General features: G+C 42.2%; 1 protein-coding gene and 1 non-coding gene across 5 annotated transcripts in view; one reads left to right on the forward strand and one right to left on the reverse strand.

The window, feature by feature from the left end:
- The window catches only part of ZBTB5 (zinc finger and BTB domain containing 5), a 36,136-nt gene that overhangs the window by 4,981 nt on the left and 7,955 nt on the right, over positions 1-23,200 (reverse strand). The window lies entirely within an intron of this gene.
- Positions 17,901-18,005, forward strand: LOC136148781 (U6 spliceosomal RNA). Its single transcript, XR_010659557.1, has one exon. It is a non-coding gene; the product is annotated as a U6 spliceosomal RNA (small nuclear RNA).

Consider the following 23,200-nt stretch of genomic DNA (forward strand, 5'->3'; position numbering starts at 1 on the left):
GATGGGGGCACACGGACGAAACACCTGTCCAGTAAGGAACAAATGGTGACTCAGCTAACAGCCTCGGAAATCTACATGGACACACACAGATCAGCAACTGGCTGTTTACAGGCTTCCCTTCACTCTTAAATGACCCACTTTTAACACTTGGGGCCATTGTTAGAAAAGACCAACATGTGGGTGATGCAACATCTATATCCGAGAAGTCGAGAGTTCTGCATTCCTGAGAACAACAAACTCCAAGAAACTCTAAACTGAGACTTTTGGCAACCTTAAATGATGAAAAATGCAGATCGACATTATTGGGAAGATGTCCAGTTCTAGATGGTAGTAGACTGCACACATGCGTTTGCCCGCTCCACCCCATACACACTCCCGAAACCCTGTTAAAAAGACACCGGTGTTTCTTGGTTTGTTGTTTTAAAGGTAAAAACCCACAAGGGAAAAAAGAATGGGAAAGAGGTATCAAGGGCATTTTGGAAACTGGTGAGCAGGTAAACAAATGTGTGCTGACTTAGCGCACCCAGAAAACTGAACCCCAAGTTACAGTCCATGGAGTTGCAAAAGAGTCGGACATGACTTAGCGACTAAACAACAACAAATAAAACTGGCAGTGGTTAAAACAATCTGACTTATATAAGTCCCCATCCACCCAGAGGCTCAGAACTGGCTGCCAGGGCGCCAGAGGAAGTGGAGCAAAGATGATGCCAAGACAAAAGGACTGGCTGGAAGTCTACTCAAAAAAACAAACAAACAAAAAAACGGAGGTTCCACACTTGTGACACAGAAAAGCTAAACCTATAGAGACAGGGAACAGATTAATGGCTCTCTGGGGCTGGGCTCAGGGCAAGACTGCAATAAGGGACTTTCAGGGACATGATGGAAATGTTCTAATATGATGATTACTCATTAAATTTTCTAAAAATACTTGATCTGTACACTTAAAATGAGGAATTTTATGGTATGTACATTATACCACAGTAAAACTCAATTAATTAAACTTCAAAAAAAAGGGGGGGGGGGAACAGGAGATGAGCAAACTCTAAAACCACCATTTCAGACTACATTTTGAACTTTAGGGCTTCTGTAAAACCAACCAGGGGCTTCCTTGGTGGTCCAGGTGGTCTGTGCTCCCAATACAGGAGGCCTGGGTTCACCCTCAGGTCAGGGAACTAGATCCCACATCCCACAACTAAGACCCAGTGCAGCCAAACAATATATATATATATATTTTAAAAAGACAAAAATAAAACTAAACAGACTGCTTAGAACATCACATATATCTTTGATAATACTATGGAATTACACCCAGAAAAATGTAAAAACCCAGTGTTTGGGTTTTTTTTTTTTACCCCTTACATGTGATAATGGCATTCTGATTTTCCCCCCCGAAGGAACAGTTTTTAAAACGAAAACACTAGAATATTTACAGATGAAATGACATGATGTCTGGCATTTGTTTCAAAGTTTATTTTTCATACATTGGAAACTTTTCATAAATGTTTAAAAAGGGAAAAAAGAGATCACATCACCAAGTAGAAAAATTTCCAGAGCTGAGTTTGGAATCATTAAATATCTGGACATTTTCATCTCCTGGACTCATTAGAAACAAGAATTTGCTTCCTCTCCTAAGAAACTGCTGTACTTCCCAGGAACTACGTGTCTGCTGATTCAAAGTCTGTGTCCCTGACTAGTGATCAGGACAACACACTCGTGTGGTTAGAAAACAGGGTCAAGTGGCATGGCTCTGTGCCCTCTGCCCACAGACTCTGTAGAAGCTGAAGGAGCCACAAAGCTTAAAACCCTGTTTCACAAGTATACTATCAAGGCTGAAACAGATCACCAGCCCAGGTTGGATGCATGAGACAAGTGCTCAGGGCTGGTGCACTGGGAAGACCCAGAGGGATGGGATGGGGAGGGAGGCGGGAGGGGGGATCGGAATGGGGAACACATGTAAATCCATGGCTGATTCATGTCAGTGTATGGCAAAAACCACTACAATATTGTAAAGTAATTAGCCTCCAACTAATAAAAATAAATGGAAAAAAAATAAAATAAAACCCTGTTTCATCCTCTCCAAAGAAGGACCCTCTGTTCTTCTGGGAGGGGGTGAAGCAGAATATAGTGGTTAAACTCCAGGTTACAAACACATGCAGACAGAGCATCTAGTGTGCCTGGTACTAGAGATAAAATGATCAACAAAACAGATCGGATCTCTACCCTCAGGGGGAACAGACTAATCAACGTTCAAATACAATAAAGTACTGCAAGTGCTAAGGTAGAAAGGATGAAGAGGCCCCTGCCTCTGATAGGGGGTGTGGGAAGGCACCGGCAGGGGAGAAGCCTGCAGACTCCTGCTGGGCTTGGGTGGCTGAACCACAGAGCCTGTACTCAGGACGACGTGTGCTTGCGAGGCTGCGACGAGCTGGTACACCCACAAGTGGAGCGTGAAGTTAAAGTCGGCATCAGAAGGCGAGCCGCTTCCCCTCACCCCACTCCCCACCAACAGAAGACTAGCAGCTGGGTTCATATGCCCGGGAAGTCCCTCCAACAGAAGAACACTTGGGACCCCATCAAACTTCTTCACATTGAAGCCTCCAGTCCTCAAGGCCTATTAACTCAGCTTCCAGTTACTCAAGAACACCACAAACTGGAGGGGGAAAACTTCTAACATGAACAACAAAGTTCTAAACAAACAGAAATGCATTTGGAAGAAACAGAACTAAGAAAGAAAAGTACCTATAATTAACATCCTCAGAGAGCTAAGATACCATATCCACAAAACAAGAAGAGAAAGTTTTTAATTTTTTAAAAAACATTTATTTAGCTGTGCTGGGTCTTAGTTGTGGGATCTTTAATTGTGGCATGTGGGATCCAGTTTCCTGACCAGGGATCAAAACCGGCCCCCCTTCATTGGGAATATGGAGTCCTAGCCACTGGACCACCAGGGAAGCCCCTGTTTTTACTTTTTTTTTTTTAAGAAATATTCCAGAAAAAAAATTATTGGAAATTTAGAGTTGCAAAAAAAATTGTTGTTGTTACTAGAAGGGCTAGAAGATTATATGGCTGGAGAAACGTGGCAGACAAGGCAAAGGAGAAATAAAAGTGAATGAACAAGGGGAAAAAAAGAATTAAGTCCAATGTCTGAATACAAAAAGGGAAAAGACAGAAAGTGAGAATGATAAACAATAAAGAATAATGCCCAGAACTGAGTAAGTTACTTATTCAAACTAGAAAGTTCCACCAGGTACTCAGCAGTATGAGCACAATAGACAAATCCCCACGTTTGGTGCATCACAGTGACATTTTAAAACACTTGGGATAAAGATCTGGAAAGTTTGGAGTGGGGGAGTTAACAAAGAATCAGGAATAAAACTGGCATTAGACTTTTCAGAAGCAATGTTGGAAGGTAAAATATGACAGTTCCATTAAAATTCTCCAAGAAAATTATTTCCAACTTAGACCATACCCAGTCAAACTATCAATCAATTATGAAGGTAGGCTAAGGCATATGCAGACAAACAGGAACCCAAAAAAGTTTACCTCCCACATACCTTTTCTCCGGAAGCTATTAAAGGTTGTGCTTAAGGAAGCTGAGAATAAACCAAGAAAAGGAAGACAATACAGAAAGTTGAGACCTATCCTAGAAAACAGGCAAAGAGAATTTTTAAAGATGCTGCTGAAGCCCTAGGGGACAGCTAGGCAGTGGGGCAGGGGAGCAGACTGGAGCAGGGAGCTGAGGGCCTGACTCCACAGAGTCCCCGGCGAGGGACGAGGGAACAGGTAGACCACATCACATGGCTGAGAGCGCTAACAAGTGAACAGTTCTGCGAAAAGGCATCATGTACAACGAGAATTTCAAATGGGACAATTTACAACCTTAATGGTCGTCTAGTTGCAATGTCCTGTGTAGTCTGTTTACAGAGTCGTAACGATGTGAACACAGAGCCACATGTGAGATACTGGAAGCAGGAGAGGAGGCCAGTGTGCACTGTGGGGTGGGGCAGAGGAGAGGCGGAAGAACGTTCAGCTGCCACCTTCCCTATCAGTCAAGAAATAATACCTGAAATACTACCTCAAGAAACAGTAATATGAGAATGTTATTTGGAAATAAGTCAGTCAGTAGTGGAAAAACAAACTAAAACAAGTGAAAGAGGTTGCCTCTGAGGAGGGGGAATTTGGAGAGGAAAAGGAAGGGATGGAAGACTGCTATTTTTAGCTCTAAACTTTATGGAACTATGTGCCTTTTAAAATATAAATACAGGCCAGACTCTTCCAGACCCTCTGCACCCCCGTCTGGTCATTCTCTCTCTCTCTCTCTCTCTTTCTCTCTCTCCCTCGCAGACTTGGCCCTATCAAGGCTAGTCTCACGTCTCTCTCTCTCGCCGACGCCGTTCATCCTGAGGGTACCCCCTGGATCCTGCCGAGGCTGGACCCCGGCAAGTGGCGCCACGAACAGGGAACCCGAAGGGTGCTGACTCGCCAATTTGGATCCCAGACGGACTGATTCGCCATGTCAAAGTCCCCCAAACCTCCGGTTCCCTCGCAGCCTCAGTCACAAAAGAGGAAGAGCACTCCTCCGCCCTCGCCTAGGCCACTCACCCGGGAAGTCCAGCAGACTCCGAAACGACCGGCAACAGAGATCCCGGAGGAACCAACGGCGGATCCACCCACTGAACAGATGTCATGGCTTTGCATGAAAGATGACGCCCAACCTCCTACTCCTTCACGTCGCAGAAGACCACCGGGACGTCCTGCGCGGAGAACTCAACAAGCCTCCATACCCACATGGGGACAAATTAAGTCAGTCTGTCATCAAGCACAGGGAATAGCTTCCCTGCAGGGATCTTCAGCCTCTCCCGAAAGGGTTTTTATTGCTATGCTTGCTTTACTGTCTTGTCAGGCAAGTGCTACCTCCTCTACTTCAGAAAAATACTGGGCGTATTTCCCTGATCCCCCGACCTTCCAAGTAGTTGCTTAGAACAGCAACCCTATGATGTTGCTCCGTCAGATGTCATATAGAAAACTATAGACAACCGTCTTGGATATCCAGTATGGAAATCTTGTACTTATAATTAAAAAATAGATTATAAAATACCGGGAGGCAAAAACTATTTGGTACAAGACTGGAGCAATCCAAATCCAAGTCAAAATCTAGGAGCTGTTTCTGACCATGTCAATAGGTTTAGCAATTAAAAAAAAAAAAAAAAGGGGGGGGGGGCAAAACCTTTTGGCAATCAGAAATTTGGAGAGCCCTTGCTGCCACCTCCATTGTTACTTTAACTTGGCCAGAAAACCATTCCACCTATTCTGTACTGGTTTGTTTACCCTCCCCTGACGTTTTACGGTTTGTAGGACTACTTATTCTAGGGATTTCAGCCTTGATAACAGCGATTACCTCTGTCACTGTGGCAGCGATATCCTTGACTCAACAAGTACATACCGCTCAATATGTCAATGATATTTCAAAAAATGTTTCCTTAACTCTAGCTATGCAAGAGATTATAGATAAAAAATTAGAAGTAAAAATAGATGCCCTGGAAGAAGCAGTCATGCATATTGGAACTGAGTTGCAGGCTTTAAGGGTAAAGTTAGCGTTATCCTGTCACGCCGATTATCGGTGGAACTGTGTAACGCCCCTAAAAGTAAATGATACGGGTTACAATTAAAAAAGATTAAAAATCATATTTCAGGCATATGGAATAGCTCCAACATTAGTTTAGATCTTGAAAAGCTTCACGGTCAGATAAAAACCTTAAAACATTCCCGCCTGGACTTTACTACTGCAGGAGCTGCTAATGATTTTTTTCATAACTTTTCTAACTTTATTACTGGGAAAAATATGCTATCAACTATTTTCAGTTATGCTGCTGTAGCAGGACTAGTTTTACTTTTCATTATAATCCTTCCTTGCATTGTCAGAACCCTCCAGCAGAGCACTCAGAAGCTTGCGACTGAGATCCATCTGGCTGTCTTAAAAAGTAAAAAAAGGGAGAGATGCCGGGAGCCAACACACGGGACCCCGCCCTTGGAAAGGCCATAGGGGAGAAAAACCTTACGGGCAAGGCGAAAACCTTAACGGCAAGGCGAATCAGGTTGTCAGGGGTTTTTCGAAAAGGCCAGCTCACGAGATCCCACCCATGACAAGGTCATGAGGAGAAAGCCTGATAGGCAAGGCAGATCAGGTTTTCAGGGATTTCGGAAAGCTGCCCCCGGCTCTCACCTTAAAGATGATATCTGTCTTTCTGATGCCTGCCTCAATGGACTACTCCCTAATTTCTCTGACACAGGCAGGAAGGCCTTCCCCGATCTCTTCCCAAATAAGAATCAATTTAGAATTTTAATCAATAAGTTTCCCAGGTGGTGGTATTTTATGAAATTATTTAGGGTGAAAGGAGTGTTTTAATTCAAACTCCTTTGCTGGTAGTTTTGTTAGCCAAATGCATTTATGCGCTTGGTACTAATATACATGATTGCTTATAATATCCTAATCATAAAACAGCATAAAGAACCTGATCACCTAAAGTCTTTAGTAGGCACAGAGCCCTTCGGGGGTGAGGAAGCCCTATGAGAGAACATAAAAATATTATTCTAAAAGTGGTTATAGTTAAAGATTTAGAAAAATAAGAGTTTAAATTTGTTAATTTTAACCAGGAATGCTAAACAGGGGCTGCCTCACTGGAGCTGCAGAGTCTTTGTGTGGTAAACCTTTTAGATAAATTTAACTGATAACTTCTCCAAAAGGACTGACCTTTGTGTTCATTAAAGAATAGATTACAGAAAACAGCTTTGCATTCACCTAGGTCATAAAATGTCAATAGGCCCCAAGGCCAGAAGATAATGTACAAGACCCTCATAAACAAAGAAGTATGCAGAAAACACCCTGGTTTCCTGAAGGACAAGCTGACGTAATGTTAAACTATCTTCCCCTTAGAGATGTACTAACTTAGGATATAAAAGCTATGGTAAAAAATAAAAAAAAAAAAAATAAAATATAAATACACACACACATTAACTTTTATAAAATGCATTCTTTTTTTTTTTTTTGGCCAACCAAGGATTGAACCTGGGCCCTTGGCAGCAAAAGTGTGGAGTCCTGTCTACTGGACCACCCAGGAATTCCCAATATAAAATGAAATTTTAAAAAACATGGTAGATCCTTGACATTCTAAAGGCACACACCCTGAGATCTTTGCGTATCTCCAAATTCACAGATACCGCTATGGCACTTCACAAGGATTACAGCAAGCAGAAGGCAGCATGGATGCCATGCTGCACGCCAGGCTTGCCCACCTGCTCCCGTGGCCCAGCACCCCAGAGCAGACCAAGCCTTGACTGAGCGAAATGACCAGTAACAGAGAACACACACCTTCAGATCCTGGAAGTAACAAAAACGACAAACGCTAAATCCAGCAAAACCAAGCGCCTCCAGTGCCATGAGGGTGTTACACCACAGGCCTTTGCTGTACCTTGAAAGTTGCAGATGGTAAAATGCCTCAAAGCAGTGGCCACGTGTTGGCCATATTCTTTGTTGAGTGAAGGGTCAACAATGGCAAGCAGGAGCACACGTGCCCGGACCCCTACTCAATCAATCAGGACCGAAGAGCTCAAGGCTTTGGGGAGGTTAGTTAGACAAAAGGCAATCACTGCTCAAAAGTCGACAGCCCCCTGACTTGGAAAGTAAACACATATAAGTGTCAAGTTCCAAGGAGGTGATTATTTTATAGAAGTAACAGGGAAGAACCATTGTGGTTCAAGTTTATTCAAAAGAAATAAAACAGGGAGTTGTCTTAGGAAGCTGTACTGGCCTCAGAGTCACTCTGAGAACTGAGAGACCATGTCGACTGGGGCCTGTGAGGTGAGAGCAGGCAGCACCAGACACTGAGCTTATTGCTGTCTCTCCTAACGTGGAGACCAGAACCAATGCTGTAGTGACTGTTCAAGTGCCATCTTGAGTACTTTTCACTTATTTATCTCTAATCTTCAAAACAACCCTGCCAGGTACAGCTTATTAATCTGACTTAACAGATGAGCGGAACATAAAAGACTAATTCCCCAAGTAAGTGGTATTTAGATACAACATATCAGTTTGAAATAATAATGATATTCTGCTCAATGCCTTTCTTTTCAACAAGCAGCAGAAATATGACTGAGGAAAAATAGCCTTCTTATTTTTTGAAATGTCAGTTATCTTGAGTATAAGAAGAAACCACCACTCTTTTCCACAAAAGGTCATTCACTAAAATGTCAAACACTTAATGTTCAACCCCATTTCTATAGAAATGGCATAAGTAGGAAGGAAATTGTAGTCTCAAAAGTACCATTCTGAGGAAATTCCCAGGGCTCAGAAACCTATGACTACTGAGGTGGCTAAACATGCCCTGGAAAAAAACCAAGAGATTTAAATAATGTTGGAAAATAGGTAAACAGTCCATATAACGTGATACCACTTAGAGATTGTCAGCCCTACACTAGACGCCTTGAAATCAACTTGAGTTGATCCAGGCTCTTCTCGAAGCACCTCACCTCGAAGCACACCAAGACTATAATGCTCTGCTGTGCCTTACTGTCACGGCAGTACAGGATTCCTTTCTTCCTCCTCCTCTTCTTCAAATTAAGATTTTTTTTGTTTTTTGATGTGAACCATTTTTAAAGCCTTTATTGAATTTGTTACAATATTGCTTCTGTTTCATTTTTTGGTCAAGAGGCATGTGGAATCTTAGCTCCCCAACCAAGGGTCGAACCTGCAACCCCTGCACTGGAAGGCAGTGTCTTAACCACCAGACCACTAGGGAAGTCCCAGGACTCCTATCTTAAGGGGCTCTAGAAGTTGTGAAACTAAATTGTGACATTAGAGATGATCAAAACCTGGAGAAACACTTATTCTCTATAAATTAATAACTGTGTTGAATTACCCATTTAGAGATAACTCCAAACTAATTTCTCCTTAATGATAATATTCTTTTATCTCAATATCATGTAATCAGTCAATTTATGATCATTTAGATTAGCAATAGAAATCAAATCCACTACAATAAAAGCTAATTTTAGCCGTAAAACTGGCCAATTAGATTATTGAACTGTTCTTTCCAATATCTAGAGTGTCAGAAAGCACTTCAGGATAACTCAGAGCTCTTAACTGAATACAAGAAGTTCATTCAACTGATTTAAGGAGAAGGGGATTTATGATTAAAGGATGTCAGGAAGCTCACAAAATCTCCAGGAGGGTGCAAAAGCGATACTGGAATGAAGCAGAGCATCCAGCCACATTATGGAAATCATCATTGCCACGGCCACTGGAACTTTGCATGGACCCTGCTCTGGATTAGCCGCTCAGAAGGGTAGCTGTCCCTGCACCGTCTAGACTAGCACCATCCAACAGAACTTCCTACAGGCATGGAAACCACCAGCATAGTCGCTGTGCTGTCCACTAGTCGCTGGCAGCTACAGAGTGCTTGAAATGTGGCTAGTGTGACTGAGGAAATGAGCTTTTAATTTTATTTAACTAATCAAATGCCTACCGGATTGGCCAGAGTAATTCTAAGTGCTCAAATCATTCCATATGGCTCACATCTGCATCCAGACCCCACTCAGTACCTGTGACCAAGGGAACCCAGTTCTCCTATCTGCACTGTAACTATTCTTCCACCTCGAAAAATGGTGCTCACAATTTACAGCCTACCCAGATGTAAAGGTTGGGGTGTTCAAAAGACTCTGGACAGCTGCAACTGACAAACAGCTACTATATCATTCCTCTGACAATTTGAGCCCCTATCCCTGTGTGTCGCGTGCAGATGACTTTGTAATACATTGCTGTACATGCAATGGGGTGAGAGAGGATCAGCCTGAAAACGAGAGAGAAGAAAAGTAACAGAAAGTCAAAGAGCTGGTGTCACAGCACTCATGCACAGACAGTGCAGACACCTTTAACTAGCATTATCTTTTTATATTTTTTGCTGCCCTGGGTATTAGTTGCAGCATTCGGGATCGAGATCCCCAGCTAGGGGTCAAACCCCCTGGGAGCACAGAGACCCAAACACTGGGCCAGCAGGGTAGTCCAACCAGCATTTCCTGAGCCATTCCACAGGCCACGATAAGGGAATTTAAAACTGAGGCCACTTAAAAACACGTATTTATAAATTAATTTTAAATTAACAGTATATAATTCATACTAATTTATGAAAAATAGTTATCTCCCACCAAAAAAATGAGAGGAATTGCTTTACATTTTTGCATTAACAGAAGACAGCTGGATGGATTCTCATATTTGCTCTTGCATTCAGGCTTTTGCAATATCACACACAAGTGTACACTCATGAAAGATGTTACATTGCAGCCTGGATGAGAGGGGGGTTTGGGGAGAATGAATACAAGTATATGTATGGCTGAGTTCCTTCGCCGTTCACCTGAAACTATCACAATATTGTTATCAGCTATACCCCAATACCAAATATAAAGTTTTAAAAGATAAAATACCTAGTAAATTAAATAATAATGATGAGAGAGGCACTGTTTTACATTTTTACATTAACTGAAGACAGCTGGATTCTCATATTGCTTCTGCAATCAGGCTTTTGCAGTATCACACACAAGTGTACATTCATGAAAGAATGACAGTGAAAAAAGTAAGTTTTTGTATCATTATGAAAATAGTTTTAACCTCACAGACTCCTTGAAAAACTCTCAGAGGCCCCTATTGGTCCTTGGACTATACTTTGAGAACTGCTGATCTAATGAAAATTCTAAGTATATTGGGGGATGGAGGAATGGGGAGTGAGCACTGAAATGCACAGGGCAAAACTAGTAGAATCATAAGGAGAAATTAACAGACTCATAAAAAATTCTTATCTCTAACCAGGGGAAGTCAATAGACTATGTTTAAACTGAAAAATTAAGTAGCTCCAAGCATAGCTTTTCATACATGTATGTAAATATCAAAAGAATTAACTAAGAGTTGAAAGTGGGAGTCTTGAGGAAGAGGAAATGGGAAGCAGGGGAGCCAGGGCTTATCTTAACAAATCTTGTTGGATTATTTGACTTCTTAAGTGTGTGTACTTAGCAAATTACTGAGACATTAATGTTATCTATGGTTAAAATTTATTTTTAAAACTATAAAAAGAGCCTGAAGAGACCATAATCACCCCCACCCTAACACACACAATTAGAAAACGTTGCAAAAGAATTCAGTTCAGTTCAGTCACTCAGTCGAGTTCAACTCTTTGCGACCCCGTGGACTGCAGCACGTCAGGACTCCCTGTCCATCACCAACTCCCAGAGTTTACTCAAACTAATGTTCATTGAGTCAGTGATGCCATCCAACCATCTCATCCCCTGTTGTCCCCTTTGCCTCCTGCCTTCAATCTTTCCCAGCATCAAGGTCTTTTCAAATGAGTCATTTCTTCCCATCAGGTGGCCTAACCATTGGAGTTTCGGCTTCAGCATCAGTCCTTCCAATGAACACCCAGGACTGATCTCCTTTAGGATGGATGGTTGGATCTCCTTGCAGTCCAAGGGACTCTCAAGAGTCTTCACACCACAGTTCATAAGCACCAGTTCTTCGGCGCTCAGCTTTCCTTACAGTCCAACTCTCACATCCATACATGATCACTGGAAAATCCATAGCTTAGACTAGACGAACCTTTGTTGGCAAATTAATGTCTCTGCTTTTTAAATTGCTATGTTGGTCATAACTTTTCTTCCAAGGAGCAAGCATCTTTTAATTTCATGGCTGCAATCACCATCTGCAGTGATTTTGGAGCTCCCAAAAATACTCTCTCACTGTTTCCACTGTTTCCCCATCTATTTGCCATGAAGTGATGGAACCAGATGCCATCATCTTAGTTTTCTGAATGTTGAGTTGTAGCCAACTTTTTCACTCTCCTCTTTCACTTTCATCAAGAGGCTCTTTAGTTCTTCGCTTTCTGCCATAAGGGTGGTGTCATCTGCATATCTGAGGTTACTGATATTTCTCCCAGCAACCTTGATTCCAGCTTGTGCTTCCTCCAGCCCAGCGTTTCTCATGATGAACTCTGCATATAAGTTAAATAAGCAGGGTGACAAGATACAGCCTTGACATACTCCTTTCCTGATTTGGAACCAGTCTGTTGTTCCATGTCCAGTGCTAACTGCTGTTTCCTGACCTGCACACAGATTTCTCAGGAGTCAGGTCACGTGGTCTGGTATTCCCATCTCTTTCACAGAATTTTCCACAGTTTTTTGTGATCCACACAGTCAAAGGCTTTGGCATAGTCAATAAAGCAGAAGTAGATATTTTTCTGGAACTCTCTTGCTTTTTTGATGATCCAACAGATGTTGGCAATCTGATCTCTGGTTCCTAATGCCTTTTCTAAATCCAGCTTGAACATCTGGAAGTTCACGGTTCACATACTGTTGAAGCCTGGCTTGGAGAATTTTGAGCATTACTCAAAATGAGATGAGTGCAATCATGCAGTAGTTAGAGCTTTCTTTGGGACTGGAATGAAAACTGACCTTTTTCAGTCCTGTGGCCACTGCTGAGTTTTCCAAATTTGCTGGCATACTGAGTGCAGCACTTTCACAGCATCATCTTTTAGGATTTGAAATAGCTGAACTGGAATTCCATCACCTCCACTAGCTTTGTTTGTAGTGATGCTTCCTAAGGCCCATTTGACTTTGCATTCCAGGATGTCTGGCTCCAGTGAGTGATCACACCATCATGATTATCTGGAACATGAAGATCTTTTTTGTATAGCTCTTCTGTGTATTCTTGCCACCTCTTAATATCTTCTCCTTCTGTTTAGGTCCATACCATTTCTGTCCTTTATTTATGGACACCTTTATTGTGTCCATCTCTGCATGAAATGTTCCCTTCGTATCTCAAATTTTCTTGAAGAGATCTCTATAGTTTTTCCCATTCTATTGTTTTCCTCTACTTCTTTGCACTGCCCACTGAGGAAGGCCTTCTTATCTCTCGTTGCTATTCTTTGGATTAGAATCATCTGCATTCAAATGGGTATATCTTTCCTTTTCTCCTTTGCCTTTTGCTTCTCTTCTTTTCTCAGCTATTTGTAAGGCCTCCTCAGACAACCATTTTGCCTTCTTGCATTTCTTTTTCTTGGGGATGGTTCATGACATTGTACAGGGGGCAGTGATCAAGGCCATCCCCAAGAAAAAGAAATGCAAAAAAATTACTTCCCCCTAAAAAAGCATTACCACCAAGTAATTTTATCGGAACTATCTATTGAATGCTATGGAAAAGATAATTCCTACATTATTTAAACTGTTTCAGGACAGAAAGCTTCCTATGATGCAATTATAAATTAAACAGCTAATATATCACATGCCAGGCAATGCAATTAAATATAGTAAATACTGACCAATCTTTCTGATGGATTGGTGAGGATGAGCTTCATATAGTGAAGGGTAACCTACCACTGTGAGTGTACTGACTTTAAGTTATTTAATATCCAGTAACACATGTATAACTCAATTAAGGTACAAATGGAGCCATGAGTTAAAACAAAATGAGAACTACAGCTGGCTCACTAATGTCATTGTTAGTATATGTTCTGGCCATTCCAAAGTGCCACAAGTCAGTATTCCAAGAAAGAGCTGGAAATAGCAGGGCATTACTATGATGCCCCAAAGTGATTCCAAAGACTATGAGTATGAAGAAGACTTACAGTCTTACTGTCTCAGGTAGGGTTTCCCACAGGTAGACCCTAAGAGAAGGATTCAAATGCAAGTGGCTTACCAAAGAAGTGATCCCAAGAGAAATGGGAATGGGAAGCAATAAAGAGAAGCAGCAGCAGCCAAGGAAGGAAGCAATTTGCTTAGTCCAGCAGAGGAACCCTGGAGTGTAAGTAACTGAGCTTGAGCCATCTCAAGGCAAGGAAACTGGTCTCTCATAGCCCCTCATTAGTCAGTCAACAGCTGAGAGCTGCTTTAGGGAGAAGGAAACAGCCAGGCACTTCAGGTTCTTGGGCCTATGCACAGAGTGAAGCCAGTCATTCAAAGGTGTTCCTCAAAAGAGTCACAGACACAAGTCATTAAGAAGCAAAGCTTCACTCAAAGCTGCGTAACTGGTGCACAGAATTGGTAACACGGATCAAGATGATCTGATCAGAGCACAGACAGCATATAAGTTACACCTGATGACGATACTAAAGAATAAAGTGATGTCAAACCATATGGATAAACAGACCATACGGTCTGTTAGTAAAGGATATTATTGTAAATATACTTAATATGCTTTATTCTCAATTCCCCACTGCTGTCCCCAAACTATTATTAAGTAAACGAGAAATCCCAATTCCTTTCTTTGATTCTAAGAGGCCACTTAGCATTAGGAGACCCTACTGTAGTAAAAGTTAGTAATCATTGTTTTAACAAAAATCATTAACAAAATAATTTATCATTTGTACTTTCTGAACTGAGCTTTTCAGGACAACTAAAAAAATTTAATTAATTTGAGTATTAAAATAAAACTAGGACTTACCTGGTGGTCTACTCATTAAGAATCTGCCCTTTCATCACAGGGGACACAGGTTCAATCCCTGGTCAGGGAACTAAGATCCCACATGCCACACGGAGGCAAAAAAAAAAAACAAAACCCAAAACCATAGCTAATTGTAGTTATGATGGCCTATCAGTTTTAAGGCCCTATATATAACCAACAGAACCCAATTCTGGTTTATTGAGTGGAAGCCATCTGAGAGCTCGAAGACTTGGGAGTCTGAAGAACCAGACAGTGAGCTTGTAAAGGCTAAGAAGCAAAATCCACAATCACACTGGTACAGGAAAAAGGGTGGCCTTGGGTTACTGCCCCTGCAATAAATGGACTCCCAACAGTTCCCTCAGTATGGACCATCACAGGCTCAAGATTCAAAGTTCCACATAGCTGAGCTTAGGGAACCACCCATCCCAACAGTGACTGTGCTGGGAGAAGCAAAGAGGAAGATCTTTCTAGTTTTCCTTCTGTAACAGAAAGCTGGCTGCTGATTTATCCAGCTAACAAGATTACACGTGAAGCTGATAGAAATAATTCACAACTAGGAAATCCAAGTGCTATTAGGTAGGGAGAAAGAATGCTGGTGAGCTTTTTAATGATACTGTATGATACACTAGGCCACAAAGAAACTGGTCAGCATAAGGACAATCCAAACAATCCAAGAACTGGTACAGTCTACTTTATATTACATGTTCTTTATAAAAGACAATATGAATAGTAGATTGCATTTTCCCAGTTGGCTGGCCACATAAAGATTTCTCATTCTGCATGCTTTCTTACAATCTGACATCAACAATATGCCTACTCTCCTTGGAGCCAGGCAAGTCTATGATCATGGCAACTGTTACACCATGTGACTACCTGTGAGCTAGGTCATAAAAGGTGACACAGCTTTTACCTGGTCTTTTTGGTTTGCTCCTAGAACCCAACCACCATCCTGTGACAAAGCACAGCTGAAACCTAGTTGACAGTCAATACCTGGCTCCAGACATGAGTATGACTTCAGCCTCAGTTACAACCCAACCACAACCCCGTAACAGACTCCAAGAGAGAATTAGCTAACTGAGGCCTAGTCAACCCAGAGAACTCAGATGTTTTTGTTGTTGTTTTAAGCTGTTAAGCTTTCAAGTGATTTGTTCAGTTCAGTTCACTCAGTTGTGTCTGACTCTTTGGGACCCCATGAACTGCAGCACACCAGGCCTCCCTGTTCATCACCAACTCCTGGAGTTTATCCAAACTCAGGTCCATTGAGCCAGTGATGCCATCCAAACATCTCATCCTCTGTCGTCCCCTTCTCCTCCTGCCCTCAATATTTCCCAGCATCAGGGCCTTTTCAATGAGTCATTTCTTTGCATCAGGTGGCCAAAGTACTGGAGTTTCAGCTTCAACATCAGTCCTTTCAATGAACACTCAGGACTGATCTCCTTTAGGATGGACTGGTTGGATCTCCTTGCAGTCCAACGGACTCTCAAGAGTCTTCTCCAAAACCACGTTCAAAAAGCATCAATTCTTTAGCGCTCAGCTTTCTTTATAGTCCAACTCTCACATTCATACGTGACCATAGCCTGGAAAAACCATAGCCTTGACTAGACAGACCTTTCTTGGCAAAGTAATGTCTCTGCTTTTTAATATGCTATCTAGGTTGGTCAAAACTTTCCTTCCAAGGAGCGTCTTTTAATTTCATGGCTGCAGTCACCATCTGCAGTAATTTTGGAGCCCCCCCCAAAATAAAGTCAGCCACTGTTTCCACTCTTTCCCCACTTATTTGCCATGAAGTGATGGGACCAGATGCCATCATCTTCATTTTCTGAATGTTGAGCTTTAAGCCAACTTTTTCACTCTCCTCTTTCACTTTCATCAAGAGGCTTTTTAGTTCCTCTTCACTTTCTGGCATAAGGGTGGTGTCCTGCATATCTGAGGTTATTGATATTTCTCCTGGCAATCTTGATTCCAGCTTGTGCTTCCTCCAGCCCAGCGTTTCTCATGATGTACTCTGCATATAAGTTAAATAAGCAGGGTGACAATATACAGCCTTGACATACTCCTTTTTCTATTTGGAACCAGTCTGTTGTTTCATATCCAGTGCTAACTGTTGCTTCCTGACCTGCATACGGTTTCTCAAGAGGCAGCTCACGTGGTCTGGTATTCCCATCTCTTTCAGAATTTTCCACAGTTTATTGTGATCCACACAGTCGAAGGCTTTGGCACAGTCGATAAAGCAGATGTTTTTCTGGAACTCTCTTGCTTTTTTGATGATCCAGCAGATGTTGGCAATTTGATGTCTGGTTCCTCTGCCTTTTCTAAATCCAGCTTGAACATCTGGAAGTTCACGGTTCACGTATTTCTGAAGCCTGCCTTGGAGAATTTGAGCATTACTTTACTAGCATGTGAGATGAGTGCAATTGTGTGGTAGGTTGAGCGTTCTTTGGCATTACCTTTCTTTGGGATTGGAATGAAAACTGACCTTTTCCAGTCCTGTGGCCATTGCTGAGTTTTCCAAATTTGCTGGCATACTGAGTGCAGCACTTTCACAGCATCCTCTTTTAGGACCCGAAACAGCTCAACTGGAATTCCATCACCTCCACTAGCTTTGTTCATAGTGATGCTTCCTAAGGCCCACTTGACTTCACATTCCAGGATGTCTGGCTCTAGGTGAGTGATCACACCATTGTGATTATCTGGGTCGTAAAGATCTTTTTGGTACAGTTCTGTGTATTCTTGCCACCTCTTCTTTGTAGCTTCTGCTTCTGTCAGGTCCATACCATTTCTGTCCTTTACTGAGCCCATCATTGCATGAAATGTTCCTTTGGTCTCTCTAACTTTCTTGAAGAGATCTCTAGTCTTTCCCATTCTATTGTTTACCTCTATGTCTTTGCATTGATAGCTGAGGAAGGCTTTCTAGTGATCCTGGCTATTCTTTGGAACTCTGCATTCATATGGGTATATCTTCCCTTTTATCCTTTGCTTTTCACTTCTCTTCTTTTCACAGCTATTTGTAAGGCCTCCTCAGACAGCCATTTTGCCTTTTTGCATTTCTTTTTCTTGGGATGGTCTTTGTTACACAGTAATAAATAACTGAAACAATGTGAAACTTTGCATCTCCCAACAAATCAATATTCAAATACAATCCCCAAGGGATACTTTTTTTTTTTATTAATATTTGGGGGGAGGGGTGTCTGTCTATTAATATCTTTGGGGAAAATCACTTTTAAACCATTCTTAGTCCACATGGAACAGATGCATGCCCCCAAACCTCTGAGTTCCAGAAGATCCAGGGAGGCCTGGCTAATTTGATAAATACTTCCCTTGATTACAGTTATTGTTTCAGAGATGGATATGTGACCCAAGCCATACCAGAATTAGAGTCTGCCCTGGGGACTTCTGCTGGTACCATTAAAAAAGAGATATTCTTGTGCTTGCTTTGGCAGCACACATACTAAAACTGCAACCATACAGAGAAGATTAGCATGGGCCCTGTGCAAGGATGACACAGATTCATAAAGCGTTTCATATCTTTCACTCACTGGGATCCTTTTTTGGGGGGGCTGAGCCGCATGGCATTCAGGATCTTAGTTCTCAAACAAGGGGTCAAACCCACACTCCCTGCTCTCAGAGTGGGTTAACCACTGGATCTCCGGAGAAGTCCCTCACTGAGATCCTTACCAATGCCAATGTTCAGTTCAGTCGCTCAGTCGTGTCCAACTCTTTGTAACCCCATGAATCACAGCATGCCAGGCCTCCCTGTCCATCACCAACTCCCAGAGTTCACTCAAACTCATGTCCATCGAGTCAGTGATGCCATCCAGCCATCTCATCCTCTGTCGTCCCCTTCTCCTCCTGCCCCCAATCCCTCCCAGCATCAGGGTCTTCTCCAATGAGTCAACTCTTCACATGAGGTGGCCAAAGTATTGGAGTTTCAGCTTCACCATCAGTCCTTCCAATGAACACTCAGGACTGATCTCCTTTAGGATGGACTGGTTGGATCTCCTTGCAGTCCAAGGGACTCTCAAGAGTCTTCTCCAACACCATAGTTCAAAAGCATCAATTCTTCGGCACTCACCTTTCTTTACAGTCCAACTCTCACATCCATACATGACCACTGGAAAAACCATAGCCTTGACTAGACAGACCTTTGTTGGCAAAGTAATGTCTGTGCTTTTTAATATGCTAGTATCTAGGTTGGTCAAAACTATTCTTCCAAGGAGTACGCATCTTTTAATTTCATGGCTGCAATCACCATCTTCAGTGATTTTGGAGCCCCCAAAAATAAAGTCTGACACTGTTTCCACTCTTTCCCCATCTATTTGCCATGAAGTGACGGGACCAGATGCCATGTTGTTAGTTTTCTGAATGTTAAGCTTTAAGCCAACTTTTTCACTCTCCTCTTTCACTTTCATCAAGATGCTTTTTAGTTCCTCTTCACTTTCTGGCGTAAGAGTGGTGTCTTCTGCATATTTGAGGTTATTGATATTTTCCCTGGCAATCTTGATTCCAGCTTGTGCTTCCTCCAGCCCAGTGTTTCTTGTGATGTACTCTGCACATAAGTTAAATAAGCAGGGTGACAATATACAGCCTTGACGTATTCATTTTCCTGTTTGGAACCAATGTTAGAGAAGAGAAAAAGGAAGGACTATGTAAAAAAAAAAAAAAAAAAACGAGTGAGAAAGAGAAAGGAAAAGAAAGAGATCTTCTCTTCACTCAGATTACAAGCTGTGAGGGAGATGTAAGTCTGACACTGGGGGTGTCGAGTTTTGCCTGTTGAGAGTGAAGCCCACACAGGAGGAAACAGTTGCAAAGGCAACGCACTGACGACACCGAGACCCTGGGACCAGCCGTGACTCATCGGCATGATCCGGGGACTTTCTGTTTCATGAGCCAACAAACTCCCCTTTTACCTTCACCAGGTTCACGTTGGACCTCTGTCACACAGTAAAGCTCAAATCATAATCTTAATAAAAAATATAAATAACATGGCTATCTTGAAACATTTTGGGATCTAAAAAGAGTATTTTAAAAACTTCAGTCACTTTGGGGGGTATGAAATGTGATGGAAGGGAGTCATGAATCAAGATCAAGCTTATTTATTTTTTTATTTTATTTTTTTAATTTATTTTTATTTTTTTATTCATTGGTTTGGCTGTGTGGGGTCTTAGCTGCAGCATGCAGGGTATTTCACTGTGGGCGCTAGTTGTGGCAGGCAGGCTCAGTAGCCCCTCACTCAGCATGTGGGATTGTAGTTCCTTGACCAGGGATCAAACCCGCAACCCTTGCATCGCAAGATGAATTCTTAACCACTGGACCACCAGGGAAATCCCAAGATCATGCTTATTTAAAACTCACAAGCATCTCTAGCAAACTCAGAGATCCAGTCTAAAAGCTATAAAAGAGCTCATGCTAAGAAGATAAAGCTTCATGTCTTTTTAAAAGATTTCAAAATGTGACTATATGGCAGGAGATACCGCAAATAATTTTCCAATTTCTAAGACTGAAGGAGGGAGGAGAAGGGGACAACAGAGGACGGGATGGTTGGATGACATCACCGACTCGATGGACATGAGTTTGAGTAAACCCCAGGAGTTGGTGATGGACAGGGAAATCTGGCATGCTGCAGTCCATGGGGATGCAAAGAGTCGGACACAACTGAGCAACTGAACTGAACTGTGTTTGACCCGAAGCAAGTGTACACTACAATATTTATCTGTAGGAACAGACTGTTAGTAACCTCCAAACTAAATATAATTAAGAAAATACACTTATACCTCTGCTTATTACATTAACATGATCAAGAGCTAACTGTTTTCTCAATAGATTCACTTTCCTAATAGTGCTTTACTTAGACTAATAAAAAAAGTTCATTTGTGTTCTAGGAGAACAAGCCAGTTAATAGCACATTTTAAACTGATATATACTGACCTACCCACATGCTTTTCAACAATAGACTTAGTTGGTAAAGAAAAGTAAACCCATACTCAAACATCATCTACCACATAGCAAGCGATCTGCTGCCCATCTGCCAGGGAGGACCTGCAAGGCTACACCACTATGAAGCATCTTAACATTCTAAGAACTCTTATGTTCAATATCCCTAATCTAGATAAAACCCTAGCAGAAATACAAACAGAACTTTCCCTCTACTTGTAGAGATGATAAAAGTGAAAATAAGTATATGAGTACAAAACTAGGCAAGGTCCCAGTCAAGCAGGCTAGGATTTTGATGGGGTTCCAAGTCCTAGAATCCTAAAATTCATCCATATTCTGATCTGACCAACTAAGTGAGACTAGCTAGGCAGGCAGGTGCCCAGGGTTAGTTTCAGACACCACATCCATCAGCCTTATTTCTTTCTTTTTGGCTGTGCTGGGCCTTTGTTGCTGGGTATGGGTTTTCTCTAGTTGCAGCAATCAAATTTCTCATTGTGGTGTCTTCTCTTGTTGGAGAGCACGAGCTCTAGGCATGCAGAATTCTCTAGCCTGCACACAGGCTTCAGGCGTGCAGCCCAGCATGTTGGCTCAGCAGTCATGCTGCAAGGGCTCAACTGTGCCACAGCATGTGGGATCTCCCTGGATCAGGGATCAAACCCATGTCTCCTGCATTAGCAGGCTGGTTCTTAACCACTGGATGTGACTAATTTCACGGTATCTCTGGTTCTGTTGTGTCAGGGCTCGTTCAGAAATTGGACTTGTGTGCTAAGACTTTTCAGTCATGTCTGACTCTTTGTGACCCTATGGATTGTAGCCTGCCAGGCTCCTCTGTCCATGGGATACTCTAGGCAAGAATACTGGAGTGGGTTGCCATGTCCTCAGCCAGGGTGTCTTTCCAACCCGAACCTGCATCTCTTACGTCTCCTGCACTGGCAGGTGAATCTTCACCACTAGCACCACCCGGGAAGCCGAAATTGGATAGATTAAGTCTATTAAGATGGAAGTCCATCAATGGCTGAACATGAGCATGACTGGGGATGTCCAGCTAACGCCAGAAGCCCTGACCATCTCACCCTACTCTTCAGTGCTCCCACTTCACCACCTTGCTTTCCAGTGAAAAATCCCTAGGGACTAGCTGACCTAGAACTTTATAATTCAGTCTGAATAAGTTATTAGCGCCCTACTTATACTCCAGTGCAAAGTCAAAATGCTTCTACTAAAACCTCCTGTTGAGGCCAGGGACTATATTTCCTCTCTCTCCCAAAGTACCTGATATAAACTCAAGGAAGTATTTGTAAAGTAATTTTAGATATTTATTGGCCACTAGTGCAGCATGTGGGATCTTACTTCCCCGACTAGGGATCAAACCTGTGCCCCCTGCATTGGACGCAAGGCATTTTAACCACTGGAATTTTGTATATAGCTGAAATATAACACCATATTACCAAACAAGTCATTTTCCTGAGACTCACAACTATCCCTAAACTCAGCCAGAAGTCAGAAAGAAGAAGTCTCAGAAATCCAAAACAAAGATCAAAGCCTACACATACATGAAAGATTTCCTCATAGGAAAGTCCCTGAAGCCCCTCAACAGTCTTTTGTTTCAAACAAACAAAATTCAAGTTTTTCTAGTTTTCTAATTAACTGAAGACGGGCACAAGCAATTCTAGAATGAGGAGCAAAGGCGGATGCCGACAGCTGCAAAAAGGGACAGCTGCCCCACTAAGCGGGAAAGGGGCCCCGCAGCAGGTACTGGAGGGGCTGTTAAACCTGAAGATCTTAAAAGCCAAGGAAGGTGCTTGTGAATCTGATTTACAGATTCATTCATCTAACATTTTAAAACTCCTACTTTAAGATTAAGCGCTGTGGAACAGACAATTTCTACGGCGTAGTCAGTCTTTACTGTCACAGGGGCTTACTGGCAACAAGACATACACAGATAACCACAGCTCAAAGAGAAAGCATTAAGTGCCACCTAAGAGATGACGGTACTCAGTAGCTCAGAGAAGGCAAAGGGGCTTTTCAGCTTCATGGTGATACTGAAAACAGAGCTAGGAATTACTGGTTTGGATTTGGATAAACTGTAGATGTAAAGTACATTCTAGACAGAGGTAAAGGCAGGGAGAGGTCTGAGGTGGGGGAAGCAATGTATTCACTCTGGCTGGAAACTAGGTAAGGCTAGAAAGATAGGTACTGGAGAGTGAATGCTCATAACTGCTATTAATGATTACTGTGAGTCATCAGAAAAGCAAACCATGAGAGGCATACCATTTTGAACTGAAGACTATCATCATTTTTTTTTCAGATAACTTTTGTAAAAAGCACTTTACTAATTTTTTTTTTTATGTACTGTTCACAGTATGTCAGGGTTCTGGGTTGCAGCATAAGGGTAAGTTGCTGAGAGGTTACTGGTTTGCTCACAGAACTGATGGGAAGGCTGGGCGGCGTCTAAGCTTGAACTGGGCAGCAGGAACCATCTGGCCAGAACGCAGTCTCTGTCTGTGCTGGACAAGCCACTAGTGCAAGGAAGCTGACTCTACAGCGTATCTGATCTCCCTTTTCCTTTGTTATCACTAATTTTTATCCTTGAACAGGTTTTTTTTAAGAATACATGAGATGAAATGTGAAGTGCACTTTAAGTAATTGTACTGCATACTGAAATATGTTGTCTCAAGGAAAACTACTTGCGTAATTTTTGAGTCATAAGCTGAAGTATTTTCATCAAACACCATTTTTACTTGGAAGAACAAACAATAAACAAACTATGGTTATTCAGGCTTGAGTATCTGCCAG

The sequence above is a fragment of the Muntiacus reevesi genome, chromosome 17 (genome assembly GCF_963930625.1).
Source record: "Muntiacus reevesi chromosome 17, mMunRee1.1, whole genome shotgun sequence".
In the NCBI taxonomy this organism is placed as follows: Eukaryota; Metazoa; Chordata; class Mammalia; order Artiodactyla; family Cervidae; genus Muntiacus; species Muntiacus reevesi.